Source organism: Alexandromys fortis, unplaced genomic scaffold (genome assembly GCF_014885135.2).
Source record: "Alexandromys fortis isolate MF-2015 unplaced genomic scaffold, M_Fortis_MF-2015_v1.1 scaffold_32, whole genome shotgun sequence".
In the NCBI taxonomy this organism is placed as follows: domain Eukaryota; kingdom Metazoa; phylum Chordata; class Mammalia; order Rodentia; family Cricetidae; genus Alexandromys; species Alexandromys fortis.
In genome coordinates, this window is record NW_026067938.1 from 14,733,531 (window position 1) to 14,755,537 (window position 22,007).

Consider the following 22,007-nt stretch of genomic DNA (forward strand, 5'->3'; position numbering starts at 1 on the left):
GCCTATTTTAACCCCACCCATTTTCAAGCATTTTTTTTTTTTTTTTTTGATTTTTCGAGACAGGGTTTCTCCATAGCTTTTTGGTTCCTGTCCTGGAACTAGCTCTTGTAGACCAGGCTGGCCTCGAACTCACAGAGATCCGCCTGCCTCTGCCTCCCGAGTGCTGGGATTAAAGGTTTCAAGCATATTTTACAGGTCATTCCTGCTGTCTGGGCCAAGACTGTGGAGGCCCAAAATTATGAGCCTATTTCCACATTGACCAAAAGTCAGAAGAGTTGGAATTTACAAGGTTGTTGTGCTTCTACCTCAAACAAAGGCCCCACCTAGATGCTAATCTGAGAGTTCTGTTCGGTCAAACTTATTGTCCACAGGTGTGGCTAATTGCCAGCCCTTGTGTACCCGGACTAGAGAAGTGGATCTGTTCCTACCTCAAACCAAAGTCTGAGGAGCCAACTAAGTTCCAGTTCCCTCTATGGAGATAACTTGGGATTCCACCTAGGGAGTGGTTTGCCTACCGAGTGTTTTGGTCTAGGGTGTGAGCATGACTTGGTGACTTGTTTGTCCCGCCAACTCCCTACTCTCCTCTCCCTCTCACGGCACCCCACGTCTGTAGGAAGGAGCCAGAATTGAGCCGGCACCCCCTATACCCAAAGAGTCTCCATGTTTGGTTGGAAGCTTCATCCTAGAGGCTGACATGCTAACATCCAAAGAGCCTGGAATGTTTGGGTGGGGCTTCACCCCAGCCCCTGGCAGCCACTTTGGAATGCCTGGGTGGAAAGTTCCATTTCAAGCTCCCTCCCCTTAAGAGTCCAGACTCCAAAACGGTGACCCCTCCCCAGGGAGGGTCAAGACCACTCCCACAGGCTATTTAAACTGCCCCCCCCCCCCGCCCCCGGGACTGGACACATGGTCCTTCCGGTTCTTCTTTCTCATTTCCGTGGTTTTTCTGTCTGCCTTCCCATCTCCTCTCTGAGAACTGGAAGGCCACCAGGAGTGCTGTCACCCACTAAACCTGGGCTTTTCCTAATATGGTTTGATTTGGTCTGATTTGGATTATTGTATCGGCAGAGAGGCTTATCAGACCTTAAAAACTTTACACCTGGGGCTGGAGAGGTGGCTCAGTGGTTAAGAGCATTGCCTGCTCTTCCAAAGGTCCTGAGTTCAATTCCCGGCAACCACATGGTGGCTCACAACCATCTGTAATGAGGTCTGGTGCCCTCTTCTGGCCTGCAGACACACACACACAGACAGAATATTGTATACACAATAAATAAATAAATAAATATTTAAAAAAAACTTTACACCTTTAAGGATAGCTTCAAAGGCAGAGAGACAGGTTGGGTGCACTTTGGTCTTCAAGCCCTTCTTTCATTGCCCCCTCTCTCTGACACCGGACATATTAGTATTTATTATTGTGCTAATCAAAGTAAAAAAGATAAAATATCTTTTGATTTGCTTGTATTTTATTGTATTGCTGAGGGGTTGGGTTATTATTTTTTTAAATTTATATCGATACACAAAGTGATGAGTTTCGTTATGGTGTTTTCTTTTTTACACTTATTCATTTATTTACTTGGGTTTTCAAGACAGGGTTTCTCTGTGTAACAGCCTTGGATGTTTTGGAACTCATTTTGTAGATCAGGCTGGCCTTGAACTCACAGAGATCTGCCAGCCTCTGCCTCCTGAGTGCTGGGAGTAAAGATGTGCACCACAATGCCTGGCCCTTTTCACAATACTTGCTATTATGTCTGCTCTCATCTGTTCCTCTCTCCCTCTGCCCTGCTCTGTGTTCGCTGCCACTCTCTGCTTCCCTCCCTTCTCTTATCATCTCTCTCTTCCCCTTGAGATCTTTTTCTCTTAATCAATCTTTCTTTCTTTCTTTCTTTCTTTCTTTCTTTCTTTCTTTCTCTCCTTCCTTCTCCCTCCCTTCCTTTCTTCTCTCTCTTTCTCTCTCTCTCTCACACACACACATACACACACAGACACACACACGTAAACACACCACACCATATGCACACCCAATAATAATAATAATAAATAAACAAAATTTAAGAATAGGAAATTTGCCATCACACATAGAAAGAATTGGGCTGTTTTTTTTTTTTTCCTCTTGCTATTTTCAGTCTTATCTTATTACTCTAGATAAAACTTGGAGCCCTATATTAAATAAGAGCGGAAAGACTGCATCAATCTTGTCAGCAAGGAACCTGCCTGACTCCATTTTGAAGGCAGGAGCCTATTGTGCTGTATTTTTGAAAATACTTCCTATTTACTGTAAGAGTTGAGTTGTTCTCTGTTTCCTGGAACCTAACCTTCCCCAACCCATGATCTTGATTTGCTTTTGAGAATACCCTTATCCTTCTGGCCCTACTTGGTCTTCCTTGATCTGTCTCTAATCACGTGGTGGGTGACCACATGATTTTTTTTAAAGTTTTTTTTTTTGTATTTCCTTATTGCCCCCTTGTCTTTTTTTTTTCTGTAAAACTACTCATAATTTTACTCTGATAGTCTTTTTTTCTTACTGTATACATTTTAGAATAACATACAAAGAGGAGAATTTTAATTTTTTCTTGAGAATTGTTAACGGGATTTAATTAGTTTTTAAAAATAGATTTATCATCTTGAAACAATGCAGCAGATTGATAAATGCTTTTTGAAACACTGGCTATATATCCCTAAGTTGCCCTTTGCAAGACCCTTTACACTTCTGTTCTTCAAAAGGTTTCTTTCGCCACTTTTTAATTATCACCAAGTTGATAGGCCAAGCAATCCTTGTTCTAAAATCAGAAAATGCTGCTGAGCATGCTGACAGTGTTAAAGGGGACGCTGACTCATAGAGGCAGAGGTGCTTCTTCACAAGAGTCTGCCTTGCGGTCAGTCACTGTCCCTTGTCAGCTGCCGGGATTAATAGTCCCACCTAGACAAGATAAAAGAAAGCCATTTATTATTTCCACGCTAACACAGCACTGTAGAAAAATAAATAGACCCGTGTAGCTATTTTAATTTTTTTTTTAGGTTTAATTTTTTTTTTGCTAAGAACCAAAAGAATTAAAAAGCTTCCTTGGCCTATCTCTTCCAAGCCCAATTCTAAAGGTCGTACTTATTGTCCAATGAGAAGAAAGACCATTTGTCAACAAGAAGGAACACATCAGGGTGAATTATGTCATGACTGAAAGTTTGGATCCCTGAACTTTCTAATCCTCTTGGTGCTATTTGGAGGCGGGGCTCTTAAGAGATAATTAGATCATGGGGACGGCGTCCTCAGGAACTGACGTCATGATTTTTCCAGAAAAGGCCTCAGGAACAGATAGCATTTTGTCTCTGTGGACTGATCCAATAGGAAGGCAGATGTCTGAAACATTAGAACCTGACTGTGTTGGTCCTTGATCTTGCATTTCCAGATCCACATTTGAGCTGTGAGCAATATATGCCTTAAAAAAAAAAAAAAAAAACAACTCAATCAGGTGATTAAGTTAAGGGAGGATGAAGGAAAAGGAAGGAAGGAAAGGCCTGTGCCCATTTTGTAGCTCACTGCTCTTCCTTTTTTTTGTTCGCTTTTTTGTTCCCTTAATATAAACATCATCTGGGAAGATGGAACCTCAACTGAGGACTTGCCTCAGTCATATTGGCCTGTGGGCATGTCGGTGGGGACATTTTCTTGATCAGAGATTGATATGGGAAGATCCAGCTCACGGTGGCCTGTGCCAGCTGTGGGCAAAGGGTCCCGATTTTGGAAGAAAGAGGGTCATGGGAGGAAGTTGATAAATAATGTTCCTCCATTGCCTCTTTTTCAGTCTCTGTCTCAAACTTCTGCCACTGAGTTCTTGCCTCTCCTTCCATCAGTGATGGACTGTGATCAGGACATGTGTATGCCAAGAGAGCTTTGTCATCCAAGTTGATTTTCGTTAGTGTATTACCACAGTAACAGAGGCACAAACTCGAGCAATGGGTATGTAGGTGTGGAGTTGAGTCCAGTGAATGTGTTTACAAATGCTACAATAGAATACCCCAAAACACCACTAGCCTCAACTGTCTCTTTGCTTAGGGAGTTCAGTGGAGAACCTTTACTATTTTGAGCCGGGAAGTTCTTTGTGAATACTCCCTTCAGAAAAATTAAACACGAATGTTATTTGCTTTACTGAGGGCAACACTAGACTTGGCCTTTGTATTAGTCGGGGTTCTCTAGAGTAACAGAACTTACAGGATGAATCTCTATATATAGAGAGAAAGGGGATTTATCAGAATGACCTTCGGGCAGTGGCCCATCTAATGGCTGCCTAGGAATGGAAGGTTCGAGCATTCAGGAGCTGGTCAGTCCAGAAGGCTCGAATGCTTGTGAAGGAATGGACTTGCTAGCAAGGCAAAAGCTAGTAGGCCAAGAGCAAAAATGTCCTCCTTCCGTGTCCTTCTACAGACTTCTGGCAGAAGGTGTGGGTCTTATTAGCAGCAGGTTTTACTACCTCCAATGATCTGTACCAAAAGTGCATTTTCCCTCCTCAAAGATCCAGATGGCTGCCTATGAGGGGAAAGCCCAAGCATTCAGGAGCTGTTCAGTGCATAAGCCTGGATGCCTCCGCTGGTCTTCAGTACACACCAGAATCCCGAAGAAGTGTTACGATGTTTTAATTTTTATAAATCTGACAGTTGATGGTTCGTTGTTTTTCCAGGTTCTGTTTCTCTGACTATTAAAAAGAGTGAGCATCTTAGACAAAAAGCTCCTTCATTGGGTTTTGTAAGAATAAAAGAAGCCCCATCTCTAAATATCGTGAGGGGATTCATTAGTGTATTGGTCAGAGCTCTTCGGAGCATTAAAACTCACTAGGATACCATCTGTCTGTCTGTCTTCTTGTCTGTCTGTCAATCTGTCAGGAGATTCATTTGCAGGAGCTAGCTCAAATGGCAGCAGGCTAGCTGACAGGAAATTCAGATAAGAGCCAGGGTTGCAGTCTGGCATCTGAAGCCTGGACCTCAGGCAGAACATTTGTTCCAATCTGGACGGAATTCTTTCCTTGGGAAATTCCAATCTTTGCTACTAAGGCTTTCAATTAAGTGGACAAGACCTACTTACACTACAAAGGAAGTCTCTTTTATCTAAATAGAATTAGTTGTAATTGTTGATCACATCCACAAAGCACCTTCTTATTTCATTTTATTTTTTTTCTGAGACGGGTTTTTTTGTATTTATTTATTTATTTATTTATTTATTTATTTATTTATTTATTTATTTATTTATTTTTATATCGCTGGCTGTCCTGGAACTCACTCTATACCAGGCTGGCCTCAAACTCAAAGATCTACCTACCTGCCTCTGCCTCTGGAAACTGGGATTAAATGTGGGTGCCAACAGAGCCCCTGCTCACAAAACACCTTTATAGTAGTAACAGCTAGGCTAATGCTGAACCAAGCTACTGGACACTATATTCAACAGAGACAGCATTAGTTGTCACAGCATTCTATATTTTATTTGTTTTAGATGAGTTCAAATGGTACAACCATGATGTGTTTCTCTATAGAATAAACAACTTAAGTGGAACCTTTCTATGATTTTGCTCTAATTCTAGAAGGCTCTTTAATGGCCTGCTGGCTTTGAGCACCATCACCCCATGAACGGCAAATGTGCTGTCCATGGCCACTTGCTTTGAGAAAGGGGTAGGAAAATAAACAATGTAGGGAGTGTCCAAATCGCAACCTCATTATCCTCCATTATCCACCTCGCTTAATAAGTTTACTTCTTTTCCCATTTTGAAAAATAAAATGCCTTATGTTAGAGAACTCAGTCAAATATAATCAACCAATTCAATTTTCTTTTTGTAAAATTTATTTACTTATTTATTTGTTGTTGAATTGTGCCTGTTTGTTTCCCGTGGATCGAACTTAGGTCTTCAAGCTTGGTTGTAGACACCATAGCCTGCTGAGCCATTTCACTAGTCTAGAGATCAACCTTCAGTGGGGCGGGAATCAGAACTCAAATGAGCTTACAACGTGGACAAACGTCTGCTCATCCCAGACAGAGCCTCTGAATATATCCAACTGCCAGCACAGATGGTCACAAGCCGAGTCTCATGAGTTTCTGCTATTCATATTTCTCGTATCTTGACTTTTATTTTTTGATTTTTCCCTCTGGCTACATGGCTTGCATTCATTTGTATTGCTACAGGCGCACACTCCTGTGTGGTGGCCCGATTCCTACTGTATCTCTAACAGGCATCTCTAGGGATGGGAGGTGTCCCTCGAAGAGGTTTCACGGGCTTGAAAGGACACTGGATCCATGATAACCTGGATGGCATTGACACCACTTCATGTTGCTGTAGGTCACCTTTATATGGTTTATGTGCTACACCAGAAGGCGGCTTGCCCAAGGCCTTTAGTTTCAGCCTGTACTCATATTAGCTATTTGTGTGTTGTGGGGCTGCAGGGCTGAGTTCCCGCTGCTGCAATGCTTCACACTCAGCTGGCCGTGGCTGTTCTAGCACCTTGGGCTGAGGTTTTGTTCTTTTCCATCACTGAGAACAAATCCCTGCTGGAATCACTTGTTCAGGTTATTTTTGTCCCCAGCTACAGCCTTCTAAGCTCCAAGGGACTTCTCACGTGTAGGGATATTGAGATAGTGAGATCTACAGCAGCTGTTCAGTCTACCCCTCAAGGATCTTAGCCTGATCAAAAGCTGGTTTTTTGTTTTGTTTTGATTACTTTTTTTCTTACAACATATTCCTCCTTATCAAGTTATATGGAGTATGGGCAACTTGAGTGAAGTCAGGTATAAAGTCTGTCAATATCCCAAGAGCCCCCACCCCCAAACCTGGAGCTCTTTTACATTTATAGCTACAAATTGTTGTAAAATTTAAAAAATAATTTTAAAATATTATTATCAGATAGCACATCAGGCCCTAATATTCTCACATGTATGTCTTTTAGGTGAATTTTTTTTTTTAAATCTGTAAAAAAAAAATTTAGTGGTTAGGATTATTTTATCTTTATAATGAAACCTTTTGGCAGTGTGGCCAGGTCAGTAAATCATGGTCTCTGGCCACCATTCCATGACAAATGGTGGCGCTGGGAAGGTAACCTTGGATGAGTTCTCTAATGGTCCACTGCCAACTCTTTCAAGTGAACGAAGCTGATCTCAGAATCTAGAAACTGAGGAGATTCTAAAAACTGCTCTCAGGGTCTAATAGACCACGGCAAGACCTTTTCACTTAAATCACTTGTTTAGTCAAGAGAGTAATTTTGGGCACAGCAGCATGGACAGGGGAGGGTGAAAACTACTTATGTATTTTGCCCATTAAAAGCAGACTAATAAATCCACACAGGAAGCACCCAGTTAAGGCAGGTATCGCACTGGCAACCCGAGTTCAGCTCCTGGAATCCATATGAAATGCTCGATGTGGCAGCACACTTCTATAATCCCAGCACACTCGATTGGACACGGAAGGTGCAGGCAGGAGGATTCCCTGGAAGGAATACCTGGTATTTGCAGCAGCAAAAGCAAGAATAGACTGTACTTCAGGTGGGAAGAAGTGGGTTGACTTTCTAAAGCTGTCCTCTGATATCCACATGTGTGCTGTGTCACCTATACACTGGTACACATACGTCATACATACGCTTACCCTCTCCCACACACATATACACAGACAAGAGGAAAATACTTAACAAAAAGTAAAGTGACTTATTAATAACAAATAATCAAAAAAGCTGAATAATTTTGAGCAGTTCTCTTTGGTTAGGCACTTAAGAAAACGTTGACTCTCGTGACATTGATGTTCATGGGAACGGGGCTATTTACAGAGACAATAAGCAATAATAAACAAGTTGTGCGTAATAGTCAAAGATAATATATTCTGAAAAATGAACAGATGGCAAGAGGCTGGCAGTGGGAGGGGAGGGTGTATTTGCGATGTCGTATTTGACAAGCATCTCGGTGGTGTTGCTGGGCTATGGTGACGCTAGCCTTGGGAACCTAAGGAAAGACAGTTCGTGTGCACAGAGCAAGAACAGAAAGTTAGAGAAAAGATGAGTGGGACCAGCAAGTGTAGGGTGTGTCCAGAGATGCCTTTGGCCATTGAAGGAAAAATAAATTTTTAATAGATTTTGGAAGTCACAGGAGGAGGGAGGATAAGTAGATGAGAGTCTGGCTTTAGAAACAAATAGCTGAGGCTAGTGGTACAACCTTCTAATTCCAGTTACTCTGAGTACCAAAAGTTTAAGGTCAGCCTGGATTACAGAGTGAGTTGAAGACTACCTGCGCAACTTAGTGAGACCCTATATCAAAATAAAGAATACACACACACACACACACACACACACACACACACACACACACACACACGACAGACTGAGGACAGATAGACTATCATGAAGAAAACAAGTGACAACAGGTACTGAAAGGGATGTAGGGAAATGAGAATCCTTATTCTTTGTGTGTGTGTTATATGTGTGTAATGTGTGGCATGTGTTTGCTTGTGTGCATGTGTGCAGGTATGCATATCCCCAGATGTGCCAGAAGAGGATGTTACGTGACGTGGGATGTCCTTTTGTATATGTGATGATTTTATTAGTTAATGAATTGGGGCAATGGCTTAGCAGTGTAAAATCAGGAGGGAACTCCAAACAGAGATATAGAAAGAGAGGAGGCAGCCGGGCGGTGGTGGCGCACGCCTTTAATCCCAGCACTCAGGAGGCAGAGGCAGGCGGATCTCTATGAGTTCGAGACCAGCCTGGTCTACAAGAGCTAGTTCCAGGACAGGCTCCAAAACCACAGAGAAACCCANAAAAAAAAAAAAAAAAAAAAAAAAAAGAGAGAGAGAGAGTAGGCATAGGCAGAGTCAAGGAGATGCCATGTAACTGCCCAAGAAGCAAGAGGTAACCATGAGCCTCATGGTAAAATATAAAATGATAGAAATGGGTTAATTTAAGATATAAGAACTAGCTAGAAATATGCCTAAGCTATCGGCCAAGCAATATAGTAATCGATATAGTTTCCGTGTGATTATTCGGGTCTGGGCAGCTGGAAAACGGACATGCCACCTCTGTTGACAGTCATGTGCTCTGCCTGTCACTCTCTGCACCAAGTCCTCCAGACAGGGACTCCCACTAAGCCTGGTCTCGCTGTTTCTATTCAGACTGGTTGTCATACAAGTCCCATCAATCAACTGATCCTTCTGCCTCCTCTTCCCACAGTGCAGAGATGACAGGCGAGTGCGGTCACAGCTGTTTTTAGTTTTACCTGGATCTCGGGGATTCAAACTCAGGTCCTTGTGCTTGCCCAACAAGTATTCTTACTACACTAAACCACAAGGAATTATTTTACTATATTATTTACTAAAGTGATATTTATTAGGGCAGTAAGGAAAGGATGACTTTTAGGCCCTCGGAGTCATTTCTCAAGCTCATACTGTTAATGAACCTAAGAACCAGCTGGTTCACAGATAAGAATTTATTTTTATTACCTATTCATAAATCAGTTTGATAGATTTCTATTTTACAATGAGCAGATACTAAGTATATAAAGAGCAATACAATTAATCATCACCCTAGAGGTCATAAAGATTAAGCTGGAATGCATCAATGACAATCATGTAGTGCATTATTTTTTAAGAGACAAATTTCCCACTATTTTAATATTTCAATACAGTGTATCTATCATATCTAAATGTGGATGTAAAATACCACAAGATTTATACCTGAAGTTATTATCATCATCTTTTATAGGTAATTAAATTATCTTTCTGAATTTTGGCAAAATTAGTTTATCACTGACTGTTGCTATTAGAATCTCATATACACTATCAGCTTATTTGATTATAGTAACTGGCCAAATGGTTCTGTTACGGCTGGAATGTATTCATGGGCTTCTTCTTAGTGTGCAATTTACTACTCTATTGTTGCAGAACACTTGGGTGTAACGTGTAATTGGGTAAATTTAGAGGAATTTGAAGGTCACCTACACTGCTGAAATGTCATCCTACAATTTTGCAAATGAAGAAATCCTGACTTTAAAAAAAAATAGTTCAAAATTTGAGTTGATAGAAAACCTTGATCCAGTTCTGACACAGGCCTATGGATCTCCTGTGCTTCCTTTATGCCAAGCACTCCTTAACAGGTAAACAACAAACCACACAGGACCAGATGTCCCCACCGGGATGCAGTCAAGACTGTCCTGAGCAAAAAATGGAGCAAATAGCAGCCAAAGCAAGAGGTTTCCCATAGCATCTTTAAGAACAAGAGAAGAATTTCCTTAAATACACTTTGTTAGAAAATGTCATAATGATATCTAATACCTTTTTTAAAAATTAATGCGGTACAAATTTAAAAACTAATCTAGGGCAAACAACTACAAAGGAGTAATGTTCATCACCTTCGATATGAAAACCATGCCTCCACTTTATATACGACTACCCAATTAGTAGTCATTGCAGCCTTTGCACGGTGTTAGAATGCTTTCATGGATGAATATTGTATATTTCAAGTACATATTAAGGTTCATGGTCTCTGAAATTATCTGTGAAACTGGATTTATGATCCTTGCTTGTGTTTTGGGTTGTTTTGCTGACTGGCCGGCTCGTTGTTAGAGTTGTTTCGGTCAAGGCTTATTTTCTTGCTTATGCTGCCTAGGATGTGTGGTGTTTACTGATGAAGCTAATTAAATTTACATTTGGTATTTTTTGCATCCATGGTTCTTCACCTCGATGTTGGACTGCTTATTCATAGCAGGGAGGCCAGAAATATGAACCTTTTTTTTTTTTTTTTTGGTACAAGGACATCCACTTAGCATTTAGAATCAGTGTGCGTTTACTTCCTTTTAGACATTTTTATGTTCCACTGTTCAGACTCATGCTAAAAATAGTCAGGATTAGTGCGGACTTTTATGGAGCAGAAATAATGAGTTTGATCCTCTGACTTCAGGTCCCGTGGATGAATCCACCCTTCGCAGCAACTGGCAATGGAGAAAAACAGGCCTCTTTCTCTTGCATTGCCGCTGAGGCAGGGGCGTTCTTGCTTCTTACATCTCCAGAGCATCCTGTACACCTGGGAGCTGAACTGTTCCCCGGGTCTTGGATCTCAGTCCCGAGAGCATCCTTTGTACAGAGAAGATGCAGGGCTAAGAGACACCAGACATCCGAGAGCCTGTGCCCCAGGACAGTTGCCAGGGCAAACCATGCTTCCTTCTTCTCTACAGCATGGGGCGCCTCTGAGTGCAGAGAAACGAGAGGTCTCTGAGTATTATCTCAGCCCAAAGAGCAAACGAGCTTTCTTCTTTTCTGCTGCCCATTGTTGCTTCTCCCACTTAGGGCAAGGCTCACATTTAAATTTTATTTTTGTGGTTTTAGAGACAGAAGGCGTTTGTACTCTTTGACGTTTAAGCATCTGATGCTGGGATGCAGACTTCCGCACCTTCAACACTCCCTTCACTATCGGTTTCATCATCATCTCCTTCAATTCTTTCTGCTTTTTAAAGATTCCAGTGTGTTGAGAATTCTGAGTACACTGTATTTCTTTTTTTCTACCCTTTCCTCTTCTTCCCCCAACTTGTCCTGTGCTCCACCACCCCCCTTTGAATGCAGGACCTCATTTTCTATAATTATTATTGTTAAGATGTTAGGATAGCAGTTTCAAATCAAAGCATGACTTTATGAAAGCCAAGAACTAAAGACCAGACCTTCCCTAAGGTCTAGGAGTGGCTAAGTTTTTGTCAGCTTGACACAAACTCGAGTCACCTGGTAGAAGGGAACCTCCATAGAGGAAATGCCTCTCTCAGATTGTACATAGAGGAAATGCCTCTCTGTACACCTGTCTGGGTGAATTTTCTTGAATTTTGATTGGAGGACCCATTCCACTGTGGGTAGAAGAAACTTAGCTGAGTGCCTAGGTCTCTGCTTCGGGTTCTGCTTCCTGCCGCCAGGTCCTGCCTTGAACTCCTGCGGTAGCTTCTCTCAATGATGGACTGTAACCTGCAAGGCGAACAAACCCTTTCCTGGTTTGGGTGATGGTATTCATCACACTAAAAGAGACCAAAGTAGAGTAACCCAGAACGAACTAGCAGCAAAGTCTGCATTTTTTTTCACCTTCCATCACTCTGTCGTTTTACTGACTTGTCTTTACAGAGAGTAGAGTACCTATTAGCTACTCAATGCACTATTACCCATTTAAATTTTTGTTCTTTTAAAATAGTGTTTGTCAGGTCCAGAAGAAACTTGGGACAAGTGGCTATTTGTGGTGTCTATAGGAGCATACCAAAGCACGTGCTGGCCTCCAGCCTCCCTCAGTATCACAGGTGCCTGTTACAGATCCGTGTTGGCTGTTCGCAGTCCTTCTTATCCCATTCCCTACCCTCAACTTCTCTGCCTTCTGGGCTTCTCTAGCCCCAGATTCTAATCCCCTTATACCCCTACTATTTCAGCTATGTGCCCTCTCGCCACCCCTCTTGGTCTCATGTGCCCACATGCTCTGTCTCTTCTCTCTCTCTCTGCACTCCCTCCCGCTGCTCTCATGACCGGATCCAGAGCTGCCCGGGCTCAGTCTACTACTTTCTCTCTCGGCTCTGGACTCCTCCAGATGCCTCTGGCTGGACTCTTCATCAATCACATCTGCAACAAAAATCTTCCACATAACCATCCCTTGGAGCAGGCACGGCTTCAGCTTATACACAGCTGATGAGCATTTGTTATACGGAGCCATGGGCCTCGTAATAGCATTTTTGTTCAAAGACATCATGGGTTCAGGGACTGGCCTTGCGTCATCAAGTTTGTGTGGCAAGTGCCTGTACCTGCTTAGACATCTCTCCAGCCCCCTGATAGCTATATTCTTAAAATAATAGTCATCCTGACAGTGTTCCCCATCCGATTTGACTCTGCCAATCACCACCAATGACCTAATCATGAGGGTACATTAACTTATAATGTATTGAAGGCACATTTATATAGGTACTATAGCACATCTATCAGGTACTAAAGGTACATTAATTTCTCATTGCCAGTTATTGCAGAAGATTCATGTATAGAAAGAAATGGAAGACTCTGAACAGTTGTCATTTCCCAGAAGCTAGAAACATTCTAGTTGTAAACTTCCAAAAACATTGTTTCCTGGAAAGAACAGAACATTAGAGATTTCAGACTTAGATTTTTCAATAGAGGTATGATTGGTTTTTATCCAGCTCCTATTCCAGTAGGAGTAAACAGAGATGCGTTAGCAATTTAATTAAAAAATATTGTGAGCTTGGGGCTGGAGAGATGGCTCAGCAGTTAAGAGCACATACTACCACCCTTGAAGAGGACCCAGGGTTGGATCCCAGCACCCACATGGTGACTGACATTTGTAACTCCAGCTTCAGGTGATCCTATATTGTCTTCTGGCCTCTGCAGGCCCCAGACATATACACAATGCACATGAATATATGTAAGCAAACATTCATACTCATAAAATGAAAATATATTATTTAAAATGTTTATGCAATGTTTATTGCTCCTTTTTTCACTATAGGAAAGAATCAGCCTCACTGTTCTTAGAGAGATGAATGAGTCATGAAAATTTGGTTTGTGCGTGTGTGTGTGCGTGTGTGCATGTGTGTGAGAGTACGTATGTGAGACTGTGTGTATGTGTGAGTGTGCATGAGTGTGTGTGTGAGTGTGTGTGCGTGCGTGTGTACAATGTAGTGCCATGCAACTCTAAAGAGTGTGAAGTTTGAAAATTTTCAGGAAAATTAATGGACTTAGAATGTATAATTAAGCCAGGTCACACAGTCTCAGAAAAAAATAAACTGTAATGCTCTCTTTCATATGCAGAATCTAGCTAAAATATATGTGTATATGTAAACAAATCTACAAATCTGCACAGTACGACATGGAAAAAGAGTACAAGGAAAGCAAATACAAGGAGAGAAGAGTGAACTCATGTAATGGACACACACAAACCAAAGCTAATTTTTTTTAAGTTCTGATGCTGTCAGAATCTTTTGGTTTTAGAGGCAGACAAGTATATAAACTTAATGTGAAGCATCACAGCTTCCAGATTGAATGCCTTTCTAGCTGTATAGAAGTTTATTGAGTTGTAAAGTTAGGGGTTTGGGTTAAGTTTGGTATGAGTATGTGGTGTTTTTATTTATTTACAAGTTTAAAATATATATTTATACACATAATATTTAATAATATATAAAAATATTTTATATACGAATATATAAATACATATAATATATTACAGTGAAAACTTTACATTAATATGATATCTCTAAACCATGAGCCTGCCATATAATATTAGAGAAGGCCAGCTGTTGTTTTTCTTGTTACTGGTGAGAAACAAGCATTGTAAGGAGGCTGTAGAATTTGCTGTGACCTCAAATGCCCTGTGCAGAGAGAACAAACTGGGAATGCCATCTAGAGCTCCAAACAAAGGTGTGACTGGGCAGGGGAGGCCTGGCTCCCAACACTGACCCCCACCACAGTGCAAGCGTGGAAGCAGCGCCCATTCTCTGTTGTTCTAGGAAAAAGCGAGGGGAAATTTAGACAAGATGTTTGCTGGTCTTCTGATTCCGTACTCCAGAGTCATCTGCTTTAAGGAGTACATACCTCCCGAAGGCAGAAAGCATTTATCTATCAAAAGCCACGATTTAAATCAGATATCCCCTTATCCTTGCACATAGCCATTACTGTTGTACTCTTTAAAACAACAACAACAACAACAAACAACAAAACAAAACTGAACACTGAGCCAGACGTGGTGGGACATGCTTATGATCCCAGCACTCTGGGGGCTGAGGAAGAAGGATCATGGGCTTAAGATCAGCTTAGACTATACAGCAAATTCCAGGAATGCGTGGGCTACAGCATCAATGAGACCCTGTGTCAAAAGGCTAGATAAAGAAATACATAAATAAACATCAAACTTAAAAATGTAGAGAAAGGAGAAAATGGTGTGAAAGTGTCTCCCTTTCTCCCATTTTTGAAAAAAATTTGAGATTATAAATGACAACAATTCTATCTTCCCTTCCCTCTCTCCATACATCCTTCCACATCCCTCCACTCTCTTTCTTTCAAGAGAGATGGTCTCTTTCTTCACTAATTGCTATTGCATGCATGTATGCATTATATATTACATATATTTTCCTAACTATAGCCATTTCAGCCCACTTAATGGTACTTATATGCATGCTTTCAGGGCTGACCATCTGGCAATGGACAATCAAATGTGTTCTTTCCTGGAGAAGACCATTTCTATCGCTCTTATCTTTCTTCTGTTGTCTGTAATTCTTTGTGTAGGGTTTAGACCTTGTGGGCTTTGCCCGATCCTCTTTGGCATGTCTATTGATGTCATCCTTGTTCAGCTCACGTTTGAGAAGTCGTGTTGGTAAGACCTTATGACTGCAACTTTAATACTACTAAGTGATACAACCTAACAGCAAACTCCTGATCCACGTCCTCTCTTCTGCAATATTCCCCCGAGCCTTAGGTGTGGGAGTGTTTCATAGATGTATCAATTGGGACTGGGCTCCACAACTCTGCATTTTGATTGGCTGTGGTTTTATGTACTGTTTTCAGTCTGTTACTAAGAGAAGTTTCCTTGATGAGGAGTATATCTGTGGGAGTAAGGACAAGTGTTTACAGATTGTTGTTAAGGATTAAAGGATTATGTTGGTTTGAATTCAGATGTTGTAGATTCTCCTCTAATCAGCATGAATTCACTAACCCTCAGTAGTTGGCTGGGTTTCCAGTAACAGACATGATTTCCCTCTTGTTGAGAGTGTCGTTACTCCAATTAGAGCCATTGGTTGCCACCAAGGTATTTGTGCCACTACACAACTTACAGTTATTATGCCTTGTTGGTTGTTGAAGTGGTTCATAGGTGTCAGAGCTGGGCAGGATTGTTGATGGCCTCCCTCCTTTGGGAGCTTGCATGGTACCTTCTATACAATAAAAGCTAGTCCTCAGGAGGGGATAGTCAAGTTAATTCCTCAGGGGTCTCTGCTAGCTGTTTCTGAAGTGCATGCTATCTTGAGCAATGGAGTCTTAACTTTCACCTCTAGAGGGTAACCAAGGGTAACAGCAATAGGAAATATGTTTTAGGAGTCTTTTAGACAGCCCTGGCTAACAATTCAAAAGAGGTATTGAGTACTATTGTTCTCATGACTGGTACTGAGTTTTCTATTAGATGGTCTTTGGCTTTCTAAGGAAGTGCAGGAAAGAGACAAAGAGACAGTCTTAAAGAAATACCCGTAGCAACAGTCTTTATCCAACTAGGGCCCGTCTTTCAAGTTTTCCCCAGATCCCAATAAACTCTTTGCTCTTTAATAGATCATTGGGTTAAACATCAATGCTTTATTTACCATATATATTCATCTTTGGAAATCCCTCCTATAGGTGGAGTCACACCTATAGATGAATTTTACCTCAATCAAGTCAAATTGGCAGTTAATACTATGTATCAAGGGCTAGAGAGATAGCTCCTTTGTTAAGTGCTTGTCTTGCAAGCATGAAGACCTAAGTTCAATCCCTATAACCTAACTGAAAACAATTGGGCATGGAGATTCTCTCTTGTAATCTAAACACTGGGGAAAGGTGGAGCCAGGCAGATTCCTGGGACTTGCAAACTTGTCAGGCCACTCTATTCCACAAGCTCTTGGCTTGTGAGAGAACTTGTCTTGTCAAAACCATTGATGGTGTTTGAGGAATCATGTCCAAAGTCACCTTATGGTATCTACATGTTTAATGCGCGAGAACACACACACACACACACACACACACACACACACACACACACACTACAGGCTGAGTGTTCCCAGTTCACAAAGCAAAGGACTGAGCAGAAAACATCAGTCAATCTGCCTAACATCCACAAAGTGTGTGTTGACAGGTTCCTTTCCTACGAGAATGGAGGGGCTAAGCCTAGAAGCCTGAGCTCTGGACTTGCAAGCCTTCTCATTAGAACATGTGGTGTCTCCATCATTCTCATTCACTACAGAATGCCTGAGGCAATGAGGAGTGACATCCACGCACTCAGTTGTGTGCCTATTCTGAAGGTCTTTGACATTTTCTTGGCCCTTAAAGATTAGTTTCCTTTTAAGTACAGGCTAAATACATGGAGAAGACCCAGGGCAAAAAAAAAAAAAAAAAAAAGAGAGAGAGAGAGAGATTTCATCTGAAAACAGTTTTGTGTTTTTCTAAGGAAGCACATGCCAGTGACACACAACCCAGTCTGAAGAGCTGGAGAGAAGACTCTCAACTCCTGCACCGAATCCTAAAGAATGGAGGAAGCGATTCAAGGAAGAGCTGCATAGAATAAAGACAGTCTAGATGGAAGTCACCAATTGAATAATTATACGGTCGGGAGAGTCGTGACTCGATAGTGTCATCTTCATTTCCAAGGTGGGTGAGTGTATCTCAGGCTCTGAGGCTGAGTTTTCAAGGTGGTTGTCTATTAATGCATTCAGTCTTTCAACAAACAGTTACCAAATGCCAGCAGGAAAAAAAAAAAAACCTAAAACAAAACAAGGCACAAGATTAACAAGGCTTGCTTTCTGTCCTCAGTGAACTCCAGTTAGCAAGTATTATTTATAAAGAGGCAGGTGCTGGGATAAAGGTTAGAACAAAATGTTACAGAAACAAGATGCTGGGAGAGAGTCTTTGTGACTAAGCAGATCAAGAAGTCTTCACAGTGAGAGTTTTTTTTTCCCCAACTATTAAATAGAACAGAAAAGGGCCATTTGTTCGTTTTGCCGAGATGCTTGAATTTGTCTGCACTTATTTTAGTTTGCCCTATTTATGAGATGTGTCAGTTGCTGGTATGCTTATAAATCAGGTGTTAATTAAGGAAGTGAAAACAGTGCTGGGAAGTGATGCAGACCTACTTTAGGATGACTTGGTAGGATTGAGCTCTCCGCCAAAGTCAAGTTATGCAAATAGAACTGATTGCTTTCCTAATAGCAAGAGAGCTGAGGGTTGCTATTTAAATACACTGCAAACAACCTGGCTGGCAATGCTAATTCACTTTATATTGCTAGGATGTTCGTTGTGTAACATGCATTTCTAGCTCTTTTTCAGAAATAATTTTTCCTCAACGCTTTTCTTCTTTGGGCATAAATTTAATATATTTGCTGTTGTTGTGCAGACTTAGTGGCTGCCTCTCTGTTTTCTTTTTATTCTTGCTTTTAGAAAAGATACTTCCATCAGATGTAATATGCAAAACTGCATTAATATGTTAAATGTTAATTTATTACTAACATGCTAATACATACATCACATTAATATGGACCAAAATGGAAGACTGATGTGGGATTTCCCTTCTGTATGCTGTGAATATGTTTTATTATCATTGGATAATAAAGAAGCTCCTTTGGCCTGTGACAGGACAGAATTGAGCTAGGTAGGAAAGCTAAACTGAAGGCAGGTAGAAAGAAGACAGAGTCAGGGAGACGCCATGTAGCTGCCAAAGGAGACAGAGGCCCTGAAACCTTACCAGTAAACCACGAGCCTATATAAAATAGAAATACCCTTAAGCTATTTGGTCAAACAGTATTGAAATGAATATAGACTCTGTGTGATTATTTTGGGTCTGAGCGGCTGGGAAACAAATAAGCAGTCTCTGTCTAAGGAAGACATGTTCAGCCGGTGTTGGCGCATGCCTTTAATCCTAGCACTCCGGCAGCAGAAGCAGGCAGATCTCTGTGAGTTCAAGACCAACCTCGTCTACAAGAGCTGGTTCCAGGACATGCTCCAAAGCTACAGAGAAACCCTGTCTTGAAAAACCTAAATAAATAAATAAATAAATGGACATTTTAATTTTTCATAAATAAGAAGGCTCCCTCATACTGTCTCCCAGTTTATATGCCCATCAAGACATTGCCATCCTGGTTTCTGTCATTGTCAACTATTAGTAGTTTGTTTAGTTTTAAACTTTACTTTGCTATTCCCAAACTAGCCTCAGTAAAAACAAGTAGCTTGACAAGGTGGTACATGCTTATCATCTCAGAGCTCAAGAAGCCAAGCCATGTGGATTATGAGTTCAAGGTTAGTGTAAACTGGATAATGTTTGAGGGGGAGTCTTGGCTATATAATGATACCAAATGTGTCAATGTATATCATAAGGTATCGACGATATAATGGTGCATAATATATCAATAAAAAATAGGAAAAAGAAAAATCAAGAAGAAAGATTGGTTGGTTCGGTGTATATGGAATTTCATGAAATTCAATGAAAGAGAATGCATTGTATGTGATATGGTTGAGAGACATAGTATGGTTATAACGTCATCATGCTCTTAGAGTCTATCCAGCTTCTGGGTCCTGGCATTCAAGGTGGGCTCCCCTCATGGTAGCACATGTTTATAATCTTAGCCCTGAGAAGGTGCTGGGTGAATCCCTGGGGCTTTCTGGCCATATAGCCTCGCCTGCTTGGTGACTTCCGAATCAAGGAGAGACCCTGCTTCAAATAAACATGAGCAGTGCCAAGGTTGTTCTCTGGTCTCCACATACACATACATACATGTGCACATGCATTCCATCCCACACATATGAATACACACACACACACACACACACAAAGAATGGATCTAAACCAGTCTTTCTTTGCTTTCCCTTTAGTACTTCTATAAGATCCCAGGAAACTACCAGAACCTACAAATGTTGAAATTTCTTATGTGAAATGGCAGAATGTTTGTGTATGATCTATATACATCTACACTTCAAATCACCTTTAGACAGGAAGGTATATGTGCATATAAATTTTTAAAAAGGCATATACCTGACTGATATTTAAAGATTTAGTAACAGGAAAAGTTTTGAAAATGGAAACTGTGGGTGTGGAGCTAAGCATGCTGGCCCAGACCTGAAATCTCAGCACTTGGAAGGCAGAAGAGTGCAAGATCAAAGCCAAACAAAGTAGACAATCCACAAACATTTCAGAACTCTACGACGACTGAAGTATTGTCAAATTGGTTTTTAACAATTTACATGCCCATTTTGAAAGACTGACAGGTTCACAGAGAACTATCCTGGTAAAATGGTTGCCTGGCATGCAAATGAAGCCTTAGGAGCCATGCCAAGCAACCCTGAAAGCTAAAGCTATCAATTAAACAAGCACAGAGATTCATTATCCAAACAAAAAAAATGTGCTTAGTATTTTCATGCGATAATTCCTGAGGTCAGCATATCGTTATACATGTATGCATATGAAGCACATCTCATATAATTCATCATATTAAAACCCAATTATTTAATATAAAAAATTAAGCTAGAAAAAAATATGAATATCTGGGCCTTGGATAGTAGCATACCTTCATTCAGTAATTCTCACAGTCAGATTAATATTTGTGTGAATTATTTATCTAATTGACAGTGCACTGTGATTCCACAGGAGAATTCTGTTTGGAAACATTATAATCACACATGGAGACACTAAAATATTCTATGCTCTAGTGGAGTCAATGCCATCAGAAATAGTTGGCACAGCACAGAAAACACAACTTGAGGATGGCCGCTCCATGCCCAGGAGAGATGGTTCACAATTTAAGAATCTGTTAGGTGTAAACCTTTCCCAACTTTTTTCCCCAAAGGAAAAATTTGATGTAAGAATATCAAGCTTCCTTATTTTTTTATTTTTTGGAATCCCTTATGAAAATTTCTATTGACCTGAGAATAACTGCAACGAAAGATTCTGAGTGCTGTGGTAGTGTGGGATAGAGAGCAATTGCTTGAAGTGGAAGGAGGCTGGTGTCTTTGGGGTGGACAAGGGCTTAGGGAGCTTGACACAGACATAAAAACTGTACGGAAAGGTGAGGGGATTTTATGTCTCTTCATCGCTCTTCCTCCACAAGAACAAAGATTCAGAAAATATAGTTCATCTTTGCTGTGGTTTCTCTTCCATACTGGTTAGCTTTCCTAATACTAGAAGGTGCTATGCGTGTGACCAGAAGAGAAAAGTAATCTCCAGTCTTATCCAATTTAAACCCCATGATCTCTAACAATTAGGAGCCTGATAAGACTTGCCCACTGACAGGATGGTTGCACAGATGGAGTTACTAATTACTAGTGGTTGAAGTTAAGGCGTCTTAAGATAAAACCGTACCTGGTACAGTTACTGGGACCAAGAACTTTTGGCTAAACAGGTCTTAGGCCCTAGGGGAGAAGCAACGACTATTACTCAGCTAAATGGACATTGAATTAAACTGCCTAATGACTTATAATTATAGCCATCGATAAGAGCACCATTCAATCCTCATCAGAGAAGCTTTTTGCAGTAGATGGAGATTCACATAGAAACTCACAGCTGATCACGGTGCGTAAAATAAGAGACCATGGAATGCTCAGCCTTAACAGGCCGTCTCTGTCACGTCCCCTCTGTCCAAAGCAGAAAGATCATGGCAGAAGAGGAAGTGGAAAGATGGTTAGAACTGTAAGTGGTGGGTGAAGACAAGGGAACAGTGTTCTCTGGATTTAGCGGGGCAATTGCACAAATGAACCCACAGCAGTTGAGACAGTATACATAAGACCTGCCTGGGGAGCGGAGGTGGGCATGAACTCCCTTCTCCAGCTAAGGAGACATTGGCAAACAATAGCTGCTTTAAGAGAAAGGGTGGATTTTCTTTAAAAGTATGGCCCCTCGTGGATAGATTCTCCTACAGTGGAGGCCACACATCCAAGAGAAAGTATATGGGTAATATAAACTATTCTTGACTTTTTTAAGAGGCCACAAAGTGGTTAGGGGAAGGGAGATGAACCTGGGAGGAATGGAGGGGGAGGGGTCAGCGTGATTAAAATGCATTGCACAGAATTCTCAATGAACTCATAAAAATGAGGAAAGAAACTTTTGGATTTGTTTAGAATTAGCCTTACCTATAAAATCGCCACTATAAAAGCAATAATTATTTTGAATACAGAAAAACTCCATTCCAGAATACAACCTTGGATTTGAATAAATATTTTGGATTATTTGAAAAGTCCTAACAAAACGTCGAGTGTCTCATCTCTCTATTGTTGGGACTGTTTACACTCTTGTTCCTCTGTACGGCTCATTCCGTTCTACTG

General features: G+C 41.0%; 1 long non-coding RNA gene across 3 annotated transcripts in view; it reads left to right on the plus strand.

Moving 5' to 3' along the window:
- Window positions 1-22,007, plus strand: part of LOC126504828 (uncharacterized) — a 172,865-nt gene that overhangs the window by 96,170 nt on the left and 54,688 nt on the right. For all 3 annotated transcript variants that reach the window (XR_007592725.1, XR_007592723.1, XR_007592724.1), the window contains exon 3: window positions 17,152-17,351. This is a non-coding gene — a long non-coding RNA (uncharacterized lncRNA). The remainder of the gene's footprint in view (window positions 1-17,151; window positions 17,352-22,007) is intronic.